Below are 17244 nucleotides of genomic sequence, written 5' to 3' on the forward strand. Positions count from 1 at the left end.
CCCCAATATCCCATCCGGCAGGAAGCCAAAGGTCCTGTTTCTGATGTTCTAACTGAGTTGGAGTATCGAGGAGTGATTGAGACATGTGTGTCACTGATGAATAATCCTCTTTTTACTGTGTCTAAACCCGATGGGTCTTATCACATAGTTTTAGATTACCGGCATTTGAACTCTCATTATCGTACTTTTGCGGTACAGAATAGCCATAGCTCTGCCCTTGTGGACAGTATTGTTCGGAAAAAATATAAAACAACACTTGACATTTCCAATGGCTTTTGCAGTCACAAACTGTCCCCTGAAGGCAGTCAATGGACCACATTCACGGACAGTGGAAAACACAAAATGTTGGCGTTTACCTTTGAGGTATAAGAATAGCCCCGGGGTTTTCGCCACGCGTGTTGTCTGTTTGTTAGACAGCATAGACCCAGATGCATACTCGTATGTTGATTATATTTATCTCACAGACGACGAATTATGGCCGCATCTATGCCATGTTGACCGCATCATCCTTGAGTTTGCAGACTACAGATACAAATGTAATTTTGCTAAATCACACATTGCTTACTATGCGGTGCTTTTTTTGGGGTATGAGCTCAATAATGAGGGTCGGGGCTTTGCACCATACTTTCTGGAGAAATGGGCACGCTTGCTTTCTTCAACTACCCTGAAAAAACTTCAGTCTTTGCTGGGATTTGTAAATTTCTGGAGGTTTTACATTCCCAAGTATGCCCAGCATATCAAGCTTCTTTATGCTTTGATACAACCTACCTTTTCAAAAACCAGATGGCTCCCGGAACATTCTGCTATTTTGCATTCTTTGCAGTCTGAATTGCTTGAATCTAAGTACTTGTTGACACGTGATAACTACACAGACCAGGTGATATGAATCGTGCCAGGTGCAGTGGGTTTCACTTACTTGACATACAATAAAGGCAACACAGTACCTATTGCATACAAACCACACTTGTACACTTCAGCCAAAATGCAGTTTCCACTGTTTTGACAGCTTTGCAGATGGCGGTCCTGAAAGAACGCGCACTGGCAGAGGGGAAACGCATTTTGGTGGTTACACCTTTCCCTGCTTTGGAAGCAGTAAATAAGGCGAGTGTGCCTAACTCTAAAGCATTACATCCCGTTGGATACAATGGGCTACTTCTTTGAAGCCTCTGGATGTCACATTTATCTTTGACCCCTCTCTTCAACACAGGAGTTCTTGCAGTATGAACACATTCATCCATCTTCTTTGTCTTTGCTTCCCTTAGAGGAGTACACATGTATCATCTACACTCATGGTTCGGCGCAACCGGCCACAGTTTCTAAATATGCTTATTCAGCGGCTTGCGCTGGTACAATGGTGAATGGAGAATTCAAGTCTAATATAGTGCATACACAGGCGCTTGGAGACTGTATGGCCCAATTGGCCGAGTTGCGCACTCTGGTTCTTGCTCTCAAGTTTGCAGAACTGAGTGTTTCTACTCTCATTGTGTGTCATTCCTTTTGCTGTGTTCAGGCTTTTAATGACAACTTATTCTTTTGGTCTCAAAATGATTATCGAGATTCTAAAGGCAGCACAATTAAGCACAAAATGCTTTAGATTTGAGTTGCGGATCTTAAACAACATCTGCCACTCACATATGTTATACATACTCTTGGCCATCAGTGTGTGGGAACACACGCTCTTGGAAATTGTTTGGCTGATGAAGCAGCCAAATCTGCATTAGCCACGTGTTCCGTAGCAGCCGTTACAAGGTCCATGACTAAGATTGATAATGACATTTTGGCAGCAATAGCTGCAACAGCGGAGGGCTCTAATTATCCACAGGGTTTCCCTTCAAAGTATTCTTATCAGTTAACTCCTGAACAAGTTCCTTTTGCTAGAATACCTGACGTTGGAGATCGGCTGATTCCTAACGTGGACCGCAGACACACTTTAATCAAAACCGCACAAGAAGGTATGGCTTCGGCCCATGCTGGAGTGTCTGCGACTGTTTCTATCTTGCAGCAAAGTTATTGGTGGCGTGGTGTATATAAACAGACTCGTAATTATGTACTTTCTTGTAACATCTGTCAACAAATCAAGCCTTCTGTGGTAACACTTCCATTAAAAACACAGCTTTGCATTGCAAATCGCCCTTTTACTTGTGAATCTTGATCACTGTGGACCATTTTCTTCTGATACTGCATATAAATACATTTTGGTTGCAGTTGATTCGTGCACTAGATTCCTTTGGGTTTGACCATAACGCAGAGCTGATGCTCGAAATGTCATCAGGGATTTATGTGTCTTTGTAGGGATTTTTGCCTGTGACACCTTTCATTCTGACCAAGGTCCAGCGTTACCTCTAAAGCGTACAAGGACGCGATGAAGTCTTTGGGGGTGCTGGTGCAGTTTTCATCTCCATATAGGCCTGAGGGCAACTCAATTGTGGAGCGAATGAACCATGACTTAAAGCAATCTTTGACAGCTAGAGTATTAGGTACTGGCAGGAACTGGCTAACCCATTTGTATGGAGTCCAATGTGCACTTAATAATCTCCCTAGAAGACCTCTGGGTGGGCGGACCCTATACGAGATGCTCTTTGGCATCAAAATGTTTGTGTCAGACCTTGATGGTCTAGACGTTGTGGCGGCAGCCGTGATCTTTGACGTAGATAATCAATCTACTATGTTACAGGACCTACAAGAGACCTGTGCTAGTCTTGCTACTGAACATTTGCCTTCGGCAACAGATGCTGCACTGCTGATTTCGGTGGCCTGCTGGCTTCCAAAAGTTGGTGATCAGGGGGCATATGTATGAAACTTCCGTTTTGCGAATCCCAATTTGCGATATTTAGCAATTAGCAAATTGAGATTCGCAAATCGGGATGTAAAAAATAAATCGCAAATGGTTTGCGATTTCTTAATAATCGCAAAATATTCTCAGAAACCGCATTTGCGATTCCTTAATTGCGAAATTCGCAAATTAAGAAATCGCAAAAACGGGAATCTGCAATACAGGTGCAGCCTGATGACATCACAAACAGGAAGTTGGAGTGATTTCCTGCACCTGCTCACCTGAGCCACACCCAGAGGCTGCTTGGAGAGTGTGAGGAGGCATCCCAGGAGAGAGAAAACAGCAATGGAGTCCAACAAACAACAGGAGGTCAAGGATGCAGAGAAGAGGAAGAGGAAACACAAGTTTTCAGAAAAGGAGCAGGAGGTCCTCATTGAGGAGATGGTGTGCAGCCATGAACTCCTTTTTGGTAAGAAGGCACTGCGTGTCCCAGAGGCAAGGAAACGCAAAATCTGGCTGGACATCCAAAATAAGGTTAATGCAGTGGGAGTGACCAATCGCACCATCGAAGAATTGCGCAAGCGATGGTATGATATGCGCCAGAGGTCGAAGGAGAGGGTGGCAGCCAGACTAAAGGACGCAAACCAGACTGGGGGAGGACCATCCACAGCAGCACAGCCAACACCCCACGAAGAGCTTGTGGAGTCCACTCTCCTGCCTGAGAGCGTCGGTGGTGTGGCTGACATTGACAGCTCCGACCCTGCATCCAGCAGCCAAGGTAAGATGCATGCAAAATCAATCTGCACTGATCCCCATCCCATGCACACTTCCCCAAATGCGCTAAATATCCTCACGAAATGTAATTCCAGTCCAAGTCTTACAGCACACCCAGCAATGCATCATGGGATTTGTAGTACTATGTCTGACAGTGTGTCCATGAGACAAAGGAAATCTAATGCAACATGTGGTTTGGAGATAAGTGAATGATACAGTGTCAGAGGTTAGCCAATACAAACTGTAGGAACTTTATTGATTGCTAATTGCAGACAAAGACACAAACTCATGTAGTCCCCTTTACATCCACAGCACAATCCAGGGCACGTGAAGACAGTGCAGACGGAGAGGAGCCTGCACATCCTGAGGACTCCAGTGACGAGACAGAGCTCATACCAATCCAGCGCAGGAAGCGCACACATGTGCCCCCACTGCCTCCATTTGAGGATGAAATACCGGCCACAGGGGAGGACAGTGACAAGAGAGAGGGGAGTCAGGGTGTGTCACACATGCCCCGTCAGGACACACCAAGGCCAAGGATTCCGCCACAGGACACACGCAGGTCAAGGCCCAGGAGCAGCACTGCCACTGAAGCGGAAGAAACCGTTTTTTCTGGGCTGGAACACAGCATGCTGCAGGAACAGCGCCTGCAAAGTAAATCACTCAGGTCAATAAATAGGCAACTATGCCGTATCCACAAAGATCAGAAAAACATGGGGGAGGGCATCATGGCCATGGCAGGTGCCATCTGTGACCTTTTTGACACTCTGAAGCACAACCAAGCCACCAGTGAGAGGGCTGGCCGATGTGCCAATGCACGCCTTCACACATATACCAAGGCCGTGAACCGCCTCTGCACCACCACCAGCACTCTGACACGCCGAAGCGTCACAATGCAGGTGGAAATGGCGCACTGCTGCCAGGACATAGCCAGAGGACTAGCCCAGGTCACCAGTGCTGTGGAGCTGCTGCAGACGGCCAACGCAGGTGGCAGCGCTCTCATGGCCTCTGGCGAGAGTGAAGAAACCTCCAGTAGGAGCAGCATCACTCCTACATTGCCTGGAGAAAGACGGCGCAGTACCAGACAGGGAGCAGGACCCCGGAACACCATGGAGGGCACTCATCCTGGACGCAAAACACCACCAATGCATCACCAAAGGAGGTGAACTGTCTGGTGACTATTAATCCTAAAAGGGTGAAGTAACCCAACTGTGCAGATTGCACAGTTACTTGTGCCTTACCTGCACTGTGTGCATAACATGTGCTGGGTACAGCTACACGCTTAATGATTGTGAAGTGTGAATAAACACTGCACACATTATCAAGCTTTTTTGTCTCATGTCATCATTGCTCACCTAGAAGTAGTTTTGTGTGATCTCTGTCCGTCTCTGGTGTCCAGCAGCTGCCCCGACTCCTGACGCAGGTCTGGCAGGGGGAGCAGGGCGATAGTCATCCGATGTGTCTGTATCGGTCACATCAATTGTGGTGCTTTCCTCATTGCCATGTTATGTAGCATTGCACAGCTTGCCACGATTTTACAGCAGGTCTCAGGGCTGTATTGCAGTGCGCCTCCACTTTTATGCAGGCACCGGAAGTGGCTCTTCAGGATTCCAAAGGTACGCTCAATTACATAGCGTGTAGATCTGTGTGCCCTGTTGTATCTCCTCTCACTTGCATTTGCTGGATCCAGATACGGGGTCAGGATGAAGTCCCGCACTGCATAGGCACTGTCACCTGCAGGGATAGACACAATCGGTAAGTCAATGTCCCCACCCTCCAGTGATGTAGTGGATGTATGGATGTGTGCCATGTATTTACCTAGCAGGTATCCCTCCCCAAACTCTCCAGCACTCAGACGTCTGTGTATTCCACTGTGCCTAAAGATGAAAGAGTCATGTGTACTGCCGGGGTATTTGGGTACAATGTCAGTGATGATATGCTTTGCATTGCACACAATCTGTATATTGAGGGAATGGTAGCATTTACGGTTTCTGTAGACATATTCAGTTGCTGATGGGGGTGTGATGGGTCCCATCAATGCAGCCAATGACGTGTGGGAAACATGCAATCTGGTAGAAGTCCAGTTTTGTTTGCTGTAATGCCTGTTGGGTGTTTGGGAAGTATATGTGATGTGGGAGCCTCTGTAGCATTGCATCTAGAAAGGCATGTAAGAAGCGCGAAAGTGCACTCAGTGACACCCCACCAACCTCCGCTATTACCCGTTGAAAACTCCCTGATGCCAGGAGGTGCAGGGAGCCCAGGACTTGCACATGTGTGGGAATTGTTTGTGTCCTGCGTGTAGGGTGTTCCAAGTAGGGTTTCAGCTCCTCAATCAGGTCCATTATGGTCTGTGGGTGCAGCCTGTACTTGTCATAGATGTCCTCTTCAGTGTGCTGGAACAGGGTGATGCGCAGCCTGAATATACGTTCCTGTCTCATTCTCCTCTGTGCAAGAGCCCGAATACGCAGCCTCCTGGCTATCACAAACAGTGCTGCCATTGTGGTTGGTTCTGTTGCATTGTGGGGTGGTTTAAGTACCTAGCAGCAGTTTACCACCTGCATGCAATTGGTGTTAATTGTGATTTCTTAGTTAGTGAATTTCGTAATTTTGCAATTAGCGAGGTTTTCATACATTTGTTAGCGATTTCTTAATTTGCGATATCCTTATTGCGATTTTCGCAAATTGAGAATATCGCAATTTAAGTAATCGCAAATTTATTCGCTAAACATTGTTTTTTGCAATTCGCAGCCTTTGCGACTAAATTTTGCTTTCATACATATGCCCCCTGGTCCAAGAGAAGTTGGAGAAGAATTTGGTCCCTCTTATCGTGCACCGGTTCCAGTGCTTGGCTTAAAGGGTACTCGTGCAGTCATTTTACCACCACTTCCCGGTCGCAAAAACAACCGCTGCATCTCCATTTAAAATGTCAAGCTACAACATCTGGCCAATTCTTAATAGTGAGACCCCTGCTGTTTCTTGCCATACAATTTCTAGAAGTCCTGGGGTTGGCGCAACTTTCAATTCACCAAACGACACTGTCATTGAGATGGACCCTGTTGTTGACCATTTGACTGTTCCCCCAGCTTCCTCCTGCATTGTGGAAGTTGAATACGCATATCCCACAAGTCAGTCTTTGCATAGATTGCCCAAAAATCCTTTACACCATGGCAGTTTTTCTTATGACTCGTCCTCCACCTCCTCAATTGGCCCTGCCAAATTGACTGTTTTTGTCTCCTGGTTTAAACAGACTTAGCTAGTCCCTCCTTGGATATGCATCTGGTTGGTTCTGATCCTGATTTTTCTCTTCATGACAATTGGCTTTGTAACAGTGTTTTGTCTGCTCATCAAAGGTCACTACTTGCACGAACGCTCTGCTGTGAACTTGGTTGATGGTATTTTGGCCCCCCACTCATCTTCCCACGTCATGAAATGTAACCAGACTCTTGTTAACATTTCAGCATTCCCTGTTGCTGATGGCATCATCTGGGATAAAGTGGATTTCCAAGTCCATGGGCCGACGGAAATCATCAATGTACCATACGTCTTTCATGTCTCCATGGGTGATGTGGTAAAACAGGACATACGTTCAGATGATTGGGATGTGCATGCAGTAGAAGCATTGTTTTCAGATTTAAAGTATTATGCTGCTTTTAATGCTGAAGATTTATATTTGAATTCTGCCAATTATGACGATTTGTTCTGTTATCAACACTATGGGCATAATTTCCTACATAAGACAAATACATTACGCCCAGTTGTAAATTACACACAGTGGGAACATTGTCCCACTCCGTTGGAAGGGAGCTCGAAAACACTTAGAAGTAAATTTACATACTTCACAGACTTTGACAGGTCTGCTCCTGAGTTCTACTATTTTAAATTGAATATTTCTTCAACTCCCAAAGTCATGTTAACCCATACTAAATTAATTTATTCTAATTCTTGCAGACAAGAGCTGTCAGTACAGGGTTATGATCATTGGAAGGCCACCATTGATTTGAAATCAATTTGGTGTTCTAAAAAATGGCAAGTGCGAGGCATTGAAGCCTTACATCATGCCTGCCTTATACCAGGACAAATTCTGTTTCTAAATGATACAGTGTACCAAACAACTTGTTTTGGCTTGGCCACTGCAAAGGAAATGAACACCCCTGCCATTCCCTCTTTAGCTGAATATAACAATTGGCGCTCATACACAAACTATACCATTGATGCATTACACAATTTAATTCCAAATAACACGTTTAATGCGTCTGAACTGGATCCTTTGGGTTGCTAAGTTTGGCAGACAAATTTGAATGCCTGCTAACTACTTTTTCACAACACTACCTTTGGATATATGTAAGACAGACCCAACCCAAGATTTCCAGATACCCATTCGGTAACAACTTATTTGGTTGGAAAGTTATGTCAACAGTGGTTGCAGCACTCTACACTATCGTCCGTTAAACAACACTTATCGTTGTTGTCCAATAATATCAATCTGTCCGACTTTGTCTTGGGACTCAGGGTTCCTAGAACAAAGAGATTCGTTTACGCAACTTACAATGAAATATGGAAACTTTCACAAACTGAAGCTGCGTCTCGTTTGCGGGAAATTGACCAAGCAAACTTAGAAAAGGTTCTTGCTGTTGTCGACAACAGTATTAGTACGCTATCTTCCCGCATTTACACTTTAGATAATATTGTTTCTTCTGTTATAGATATTGTACAAGAAGATGTGTCTCTGTGATATCATGGTCGAAATCAATTGTGTTCTGTGATGCAATTCGCATGGACTTTGCAAATTCTATGGGAAAAGTACCATGGGATTATTTAAATGCGACTGCTTTATTTCCACCATTTAATTTGACTGACAAACAGCAGTTAATGTCCATGAGAGATGTAATTTACACTCTTCTACACATAGAAAAATAGACCCTTTGCCCTTTTCTGTAGCGGAAACTGATTCTGCTGTTTGGCTAATTCATGGGGTTATATCTTTGCTTTTCTCACTGTTTCAATTCAGCTCCTGTATGAAACATTACCCGCTACGCCGCTTTGAACCCCTGGGTAGCGTTTTCCTGCATGAACTGTGGTCTTTGCCTTTTACCTACCATTGTTTGCGGGAAGAAAATTAAGTATATCTTACAGGGGAGGACTGTGATTCCAGTAGGTCATTCCCATGTTTGCAAAAATATAAAGTTGCACGGAGCATGTAATATATGTCCGCTCTGAACCTTGAATGTGTTTTAAAAGGTAATCTGGTTCCCGCAACAATTCCCACGTTCACTTTGCTTACTAACGGTATTTATCTTATTCTAAATAACCAAGAATGCTGCGGCTTGCTGGCTGCCATACCATACATAGTAACGGTTTCATAGCGCATAATTTGTTGTAAAAGTGTGCTTTTTCTTCCCCCGTGTGGGCAACTTGATGGCTCAATTTGGCTTCTATACTAACTTTGAAAGCAGATTTCAACAAGTTGAGCAGATTAAAGGTGCTTTTAACCCAACAAGAAGTCGCCCTTACTTCTGCATGAGAAACCTTCAACCTGCAGGTGGCTAGTGATGCTAGTGAAATTCAAACACTTTTAAATACTAACCTCCCACTGGATTTTGGGGAGCTAATACTCCACATATTTAATGAGTCTGATACAAGAGGCCTTGCACATTTTTTTAAAGCTTTTGGCTCTGGCCTTGTGACTACTTTTCAGACAATATTTGCTGTTATACCTGCATTCATTCATTCTATCTTTTCCAGCGTCTTTGGTGGATTCCCTTTAATACTGGCATTAGCTGCTGGAATCATGCTTCTACTGTGTCTGCTGTGAAATGGCTGCTCCTCTTATAGTGCTGCACAGACCGGGCTGGCTGCAATTGCTCCGTGACCGTATGCATGGATGCTTCGGTACACTACCACTGGCAACTCTGTGTGTCTTATGGGTTGTCCTTCCCCTTTGCATACTTCATTTGCGTGCAACCAGTCTTTTCATGTCTACAATGTCTGTTTACATGGGCGTTGGATTTATGCCTCTCCAATAGGTCATGTCCAGACCCAGATTTCGACCAGCTGATGGGTCCCTTAGTGGCCCATGAGCAGGACTGTTCTGGGATTGGCCTTATGGCGCGTGCGTCTGCACTTGGAATCTTGGCTCAATGGGATATCTGTGAGGCTGCACAGAATCTCCTACTTCAAAGTTACATCGAATATCACGCAAGTTCTCCAGAGATGCTAATGGACGCACCCGAGTATGAGGAGCACTCTTGTTCATTCGATTTGCTAAACTGGATGGGGTCCCTTTTTTTCTACCAATAACCATGATGTACTTCTGGAGGGTGTTGCATTATTTTGCTCCTACGCTCTGATGGATTAAATTCACCAATTCTTGGATTTCGGATGCCTGTCTACAAAATTACTTTTTTATCCCTAAAAGGTTATTTTCCTCCCGTCTCTGTTGTTTGTCTCGTTTAATTTTAAACCCATAGACACTTTTGAACTCTGCTCGCACTTTTTGAACTCTGCTCGCACTTTTGAACTCTGCTCGCACATTTTGAACTCTGTTTTCGTACTATGTCTACATACGATTGACTTACCAGGGGGTGGGTGTAGTGTAGATTGTGGGTCCATTGTTGACATCTGCTAAGTTAGCAAGAATTTGGGGGAGCATGGCCTGCCAAGCTACGGAATGGCTGCTCTGTGAGCAAGCTCCGTCGGCCAAGAACTGATCTTTCAAAATATCCGCACAAAAAGGGAGTCGTGGTCCTGCTAGAACATACTCTTCTGTAGCGAAATACCTGCTGAACCAAGCGGCGCCGAATCTGCCTGCCTGTCCCACCCCAGCATTGAGCTATGTGCCCTGAGGTGGGAGGACTGAAGGCAAGGGCGGGTCCCAACATTGTGAGGCGGGAGCCCCGCACTACTCAAGACCGCGGCTTCGTTTAGAGCGTGGGCCTTAACTGGCTGACTGGACGAGTGCCCCTGGCCTGGACACCTCCCGCTGCACCACCGGATGAACCTGCAGTGTCGGGCGGCCCCGCGATGCGACCTGGTGGAACGGCGCTGCATCACACGGGTGACCTGGAGCGGAGTGGTGCTTGTGAGGAGCTCTGAGACCCGTGGACGCCATTTTGGGCTCGTGCGGCCAGATCTACAGCCGCAGATTTTCCCGGGGTGATCTGGCTGGAGATGGCGGCTGCCCCCCCGCATCTTTTCTACTCCGAGTGCCGCTGCGGACCCTGTAAATTGCGGGGCATGCGTGAGACGAACAACACCTTGCTGGCCTACTCCTGCCTGGAAATGTGGTGTGCCCGGACCATCTTGCATGTATAGCAGGATTGGCGAGGCGATAGACTGGCGAGGCTGAGGTGACTGACTGGGGGGAGGCGGTTGTCGAGCCATACAGTAACCACACGTTCCAGTTGCAGTTGGGCCCCAACATGAGGAGAAACATTTTAAGGTCCTGCCTAACTCCCTGTGCGGTGAGGGCCTTGACTGACCTAGGTGCTCCTATCCACCTTTTTCAGGTCCCAGCACTTCGCCGGCTCCAGGCGGCCACGTGGAGGAAAGACAATGTGTGCAGCTGACACAGCGTGTGGGGTTACACTGCTGCTGTGGTGTGGATCTCATTGGAAGCCATGGGAAAGACGCAAATTCCTGCCTGCTAAAAAAATCCGCTGCTGTACCCCACCAAACTTAAGGTGCCACATGATGGATCTACCCACTTTTTTACCGACGCCAAATACGCACGTAAGTTTGCAAAACATGTAGGAGGTAAACAGGCGCAGCAAAGCCCTAGACTGGAGACTTCAGCGGAAACCCAGCTAAGTGACAATGATTGAGGGCACTTGGGACTTGTTATGTAGGCTGCTTAGGTCCTCTCCTATTGTAAAATGGATCTTTATTGTCCCTGTTGTTTGAATCCAGCCTTTTGGCATATTATCTACTGGCTCATGCTAGTTATAGCTAGCGTATTTGTAGATCAAAATAATTTTTTTAGGGATGGCTGTACATGTAATGGACAGAGGGATCTGTTTGATGTGGGGAATTGTTGCTATATCTGTTATCAACCTGAGGACAGTTGCTCTATTGTTGCAGCCAAGCGGTCGTGTTAGGATAGGCGATGTTGGAGTGCCGTGCAAGGGATTCACAATTTTTAACCGCTGTTCTGTTATCTGGCGGCGCTGCAGGCCTCACTCTCTGCAGTTTCTTGGCCACCCTACCTAGGTAGGGGAGTATGCCGGCGCTCCCACATCCCCATGGAAAGTTTCCCGTATCTCAGTTGTTTCTTTTTATGTTATCGGGTGGGTTTCCTTCAACCTAATTGGGGGGTTGGAGTGGGTGGGGGGCAGAGGGTTGGGACTGTTAATATATGTTCTGGCCGTGTACCAGAATGCTATTGGACTAAATGCACAAACAAATTTGACGTAATGAAGTGTAGCCCCAGACAATGTGATCCTATGCATATTGTATAATTGTATACCACATTAACAGCCTGAACTTCCTTACATGGAATATTAGAGGTTTAAATGATGGCAGAAAATCTAAGCTCGTACACGCCTACCTGACCAGATATAATATAGATGTATGCCTCCTGCAGGAGACCCACCTCAATGTCAGACCCTCCCCAAAGCTCAAACAAAACAGAGGGGACACGTTTACTCCTCGATATACTCTAATTACGCCCGTGGAGTGGCGGTACTGGTTAAGCGAGGGCTAGACTGGAGACAACGAGAGGCACACATAGATCCAGAGGGCAGGTTCACTATACTATTGGGGTCACTGGGTGGTGTCCCCATTGTGATAGGAGCAATGTGGACTCCCCTACATTTTTTCAAGATATCTGGGCCAAAATTAGAGCGACCGGGTGCAGCACAGTTTTGTGGGAGGGGATTTTAATGCTGTGTTGAATGATGATATGGACAGTCAAGGGACAGCGTGGACTCGCCATCCTGCAGCCAGCAATGCTTTGCATGCCGTACTAGCGGATAGAAACCTTGTTGACATCTGGCGATTGAGAAACCCACTAACGAGGGAGGACACTTGCTTCTCTGAACACCACAGGGCTTGGTCCCGGATGGACTATTGGCTGACATCTAGGGACGTAGCCAGCTGGGTCACTGATGTGTTACATTTGCCGCAAACTTTATCAGATCACGCTCCATGCATTCTGCGCCTGACACTCCCAGACTCCATCCCACACGCATTCTCTTGGAAACTCCCCCCACATGCCCTTTTGGACGAGGCCTTTAAGGAAGAAATACGCACTGATATAACTGACTATTTTACTCTTAATGCAGGCTCTGTCGACACAGAAGCCTCACTGTGGGAGGCATTCAAGGTGGTCATTAGGGGTAAATGCGTCACTCGTCAGGCCGGGGTGCTGAAAGCCATTAGGGGTACGCTCTCCTCACTGGAATCTCAAATTAAAGACCTTGAAACACAATTCTACATTACTGAGAACTCAAACTCTAGCTCTCCTGAAAACCAAACTGCTAGACTATGCTGACGAAGCGCAACGCGAGGTGAAGTTTTTTGGGAAACATGCAGAAGCGCGTAGATATAGAGAGGGCGATAGACCGGGCGGACACTTGCTGGCATGATTCGCACTCCACGGTCCATTACTTATGTTCCCGAATTGATTAACACGCACGGTGAACCAGTTAGGGGCCAAATGGATATTCTTAATGAGTTCTCCACATTCTACTCTAGGCTCTATACGGCCACTCAAGATAGCTGCCCAGAGGGCATGCAGGCATTCCTCGACTCCTTGGAACTCAATTGTTTTAATAATAGGCCTAGGGAATATATGAACATCCCGTTTACGACTGACGACATCCCTCAGGTGATAAAGGGTTTGCCCCTGGACAAGGCTCCAAGGTCTGATGGCTTGACAACCACATTTTATAAAACGTATGTTGAGGAGCATGTGCCTCGTCTGCTGGCGGTATATGAGAAGGCCCAGGAATTGGGCATACTGCCCCAAACGATGCAAGAAGCGATCATTATCACTTTGTTAAAACCTGAGAAACCTAACGCCGAGATAGATTCATATCTACATTTGTCGTTAATTAACGTGGATGTTAAGATACTAGGTAAGCTGATAGCTAATAGATTGCATCCTATGCTTCCCCTTATTGCTCGCCCTCACCAGTCAGGGTTCATCCCTGGCAGGTCTACCTCTCATAATCTCCGGACCGTTTTTTCGGTACTACACTACCTACACCCAGATGTGCAGGCTGCGGCAGTATTCCTAGATGCTACTAAAGCATTCAATACACTGGAATGGCCATATCTCTTTGTGATACAAGCCTGCAAGGGGTTCAGTCCCCTTTTTATTAATTTGATCAGGTTATTGTACACCATGCCCACAGCTCGGATAAGGGTTAATGGTCTTCTGTCGGAGCCCTTCCCATTCTCATGAGGCACGTGACAGGGGTGCCCTTTGTCCCCCTGCTCTTCGCAATAGTGATGGAACCCCTGGCCATCCGTATCAGACAATATCATACAGCCAGGAGGATTGGGTTCAGCACCAGAAGCCTCCTTATCTCGCTTTACGGAGATGACGTTACTTCATATCTTACAGACCTTGTGGTAAATTTGGACCCCATTCTCAGAGAATTCATTAAGTTTGGAGGGCTAGCCGGTATATACATCAATTGGGCTAGGTCAGTCATATTTCCCCTGACAGATAACACACAGGCTGTCACTTCTGAGTTCCCACTGCAATGGGAAGACGAGAAGGTCAAATATTTGGACATCTGGATAAGTCGTGACCTGCAGGAGGTGTGGAGGTTGAATTATGCCCGTGCCGTGGATTGGCTGGAAGATGAGGTCTCCCTATGGTCAAAACCTCCGCTATCTTTGGCAGGGAAGATTGCCCTGGCTAAAATGATCATACTGCCTAAGTTTTTATACCTTTTTATTATTCTTCCAATCATACTTGCACACGCCTGTTTAAAAACATTTCACTCCTTGTTGATAGCCCTGGTGTGGGCGGGTGGTCAGGCTAGGGTATTGTGGGAATTATTGTCCCTTCCATTGAAACAGGGGGGTATGGGAGCTCCAGATATGAAACTATATGCCCTATGTGCGCATGCACAGTTTTTACATTACTGGGTTCACCCAACACCCTTTCAACCCCACGTGGCAGTAGAGACCGACGCGGTGGCACCTGTTCCCCTCCGAATGGCGTTATATCAGCCATTTGGACGCCCTAGAGAAGACATTGACACCACAGAAACTCTACGTTGGGCCTGGGATGGGCTGCGGAGATGGGCGGGTGCACCGATACTGTATGCCCCTTCCATTCCATTAGCACAAAACCACATGTTGCCCAACGTCAAAGATGGCATAAGTAAGACAGTAGCACAGAAGCTGACATTGTACACGTTTGCAGACCTTTACCCAGACAACACATTTAGGGTCCCACCGGTTGCAGTCGAAGGGCAGGGAGTACCTTTCGCTGAAATGTTTCTCTATCATAAACTATGTGCCACCTGTCGTGCTTTACATGATGACTTCCTGGCTCTCTCGCCAACCCTCTCAACCCTAGAAAATTTGCTACACTCCCCATTGCCACGCAAACTTGTCGCACGCCTTTATACACACATGCAAACTACTGCTCCAGTGATGCGACCCAGAGCGTGTAATGACGAGCTCCCCATCCCAATAACCGAGGAACAGTGGAAATATTGTTGCTGCCAACTCACTGAACTATCCCCCAACTATAGGCTCCGCATACTCCATTTCAAATTCCTCCACAGGTATTACAGAACACCTATTGGGCTATACCGTATGGGGCTAAGAGAGGATGAGAGATGCTGGGTTTACCCCTGCTACTTTCCTACACATGGCTTGGAACTGTCCAACACTTACCGCATTTTGGTCCACGATTTTTATATCAATCGACCTGATCATTAGTATGTCCTTGTCTCCGCCCCCCCTATTAGGACTGCTGGGCTACGTCAAGGACACACCAGTTAAGAAACGCAAACTACATGCACTACTTCTCTTATTTGCTAAACGCCAGATAGCTGTGCACTGGGGGAGAGGGCGGAAGCCCTTGGTTAAGGAATGGATTAGAGACGTCACTTATGGACATTCCCAGCTAAGCACATTTTGGGATTGAATGCCAGCCACCTCGAGACCACGAGACATCTGGGAGCCATTCATCGTTTGGGCCCGGGAACGGGGGGATGAGGATAGGGATGACTTGACACATGGTATCTCTACTGAGGAAATGCAATGATCCGATGTGGTTATCAAGTGTATATGTGTTGAGGATCATGTCAGACGGGGTCTGGGTTCTGTTATTATATTTTTAAAAAACCTAAAAACCTCATGTATGCTGCTGCATGAACAGCTGTTCTTGGTTTTCCTGGGGCATTCTGTTCCATTGGGTGCACCATGTTTCATACCTTCAATGAACAATATGTGCTGTTGACTAATTCTGGACATGTATAACTGGCACACTTGTCTGTTGTGTTGACTGTTTGTTGAATCTTCTTGAAAATACCAATAAATAAAATAAAAAAAATTAAAAAGTTAGCATGAGCTTTGCTGCCATGAGACTGCTTTTGTGCACAACACTGCATGCGTAGATTTCGCAAGATTCTGTGCCCTTTTCACTTGAGAACTGTCTGCTTTTCGCGTTCTCTGTTGTGCTCTGAGGTTTAGTTTGCACACAATGTACAAGGTCGAACAACAATGCCCCTTGTTATTCTGTTCGGGTCAGTCCCTCGCACCTAGACATTATATGACACACAGCTGCACTACTGGAAATCGTATGTTTTAATATTGCAAGTGAAGCATGTGGTTGACACACTTGGAGAGACACCATTCCGGAGAGAAGGGCTGTGCTTGTCCTGAGATGTAAACCCTTCATCTAGGCCTTGAGGTATGAGGTCTGCTGACAAAGCCCAGAGGTCTTCTTTTTTATAATAAACTATTTCTTACCACCGGGAGGGTGGTTAGGTATTGTAGCTCTTTTCCACTGTCTTTATAAAATGATATCCCCGTTTGTATCCTATGGAATTGTGACAATGCTGACTATATTGTGTTGATGCATTTTGCTTCTAGTAATGGCACGTGTACTGTACCATTGAGCGCGTTAAAATAAACATTTAAACTATACCTCTACTCTGATTACTCGCATTGTGCACAGGTATGAGTGAGTGAGTGAAAGTTGTCTGGCTCCCGCGATTCCTGAGAGAGTCGGGAGTGTCGTGTTCTGGGTTGTCTAATCATTGGTAGCTTCACTGTTAGTCAGAGAATGAATGAGACACTGTAGCTAGTCGGTTCGGGATTTTGGGTACTAATGTGGTAGGTTGGTACACCCCTATTCACTGAGGTCCTGTTTTCCTGCACATAGTTCTGTATATGTGCAGAATCCCTGCAACACTGGCCTTGATAGGGATCATCTGAAGATTCTGCAGAGCATATGGAGAGTGTGGATGCATGAGGAGGTAACTGAGTTGACTTGTCGTTGGCTTTCGAGGATGATGCTGAGGTTGCGTGTGTGGTCTGTTGTTATAGGCATTGGTCTGAGTTCTGCTGGCCACCAGCTGTGGTTACATCTGTCATGGCGCTGTGGAAGTTGGTTTTGGCATTGGTAGGGTCCTTGGTGAGTAAAAAGATGAGTTGAGGCCATGGGATCTGATGACATCTGCAAGAGGGTCATGTAAATGATGAATAGGGTGGGGCTGAGTGTTGATCCT

The sequence above is a fragment of the Triturus cristatus genome, chromosome 6, assembly GCF_964204655.1.
Source record: "Triturus cristatus chromosome 6, aTriCri1.1, whole genome shotgun sequence".
NCBI lineage: Eukaryota > Metazoa > Chordata > Amphibia > Caudata > Salamandridae > Triturus > Triturus cristatus.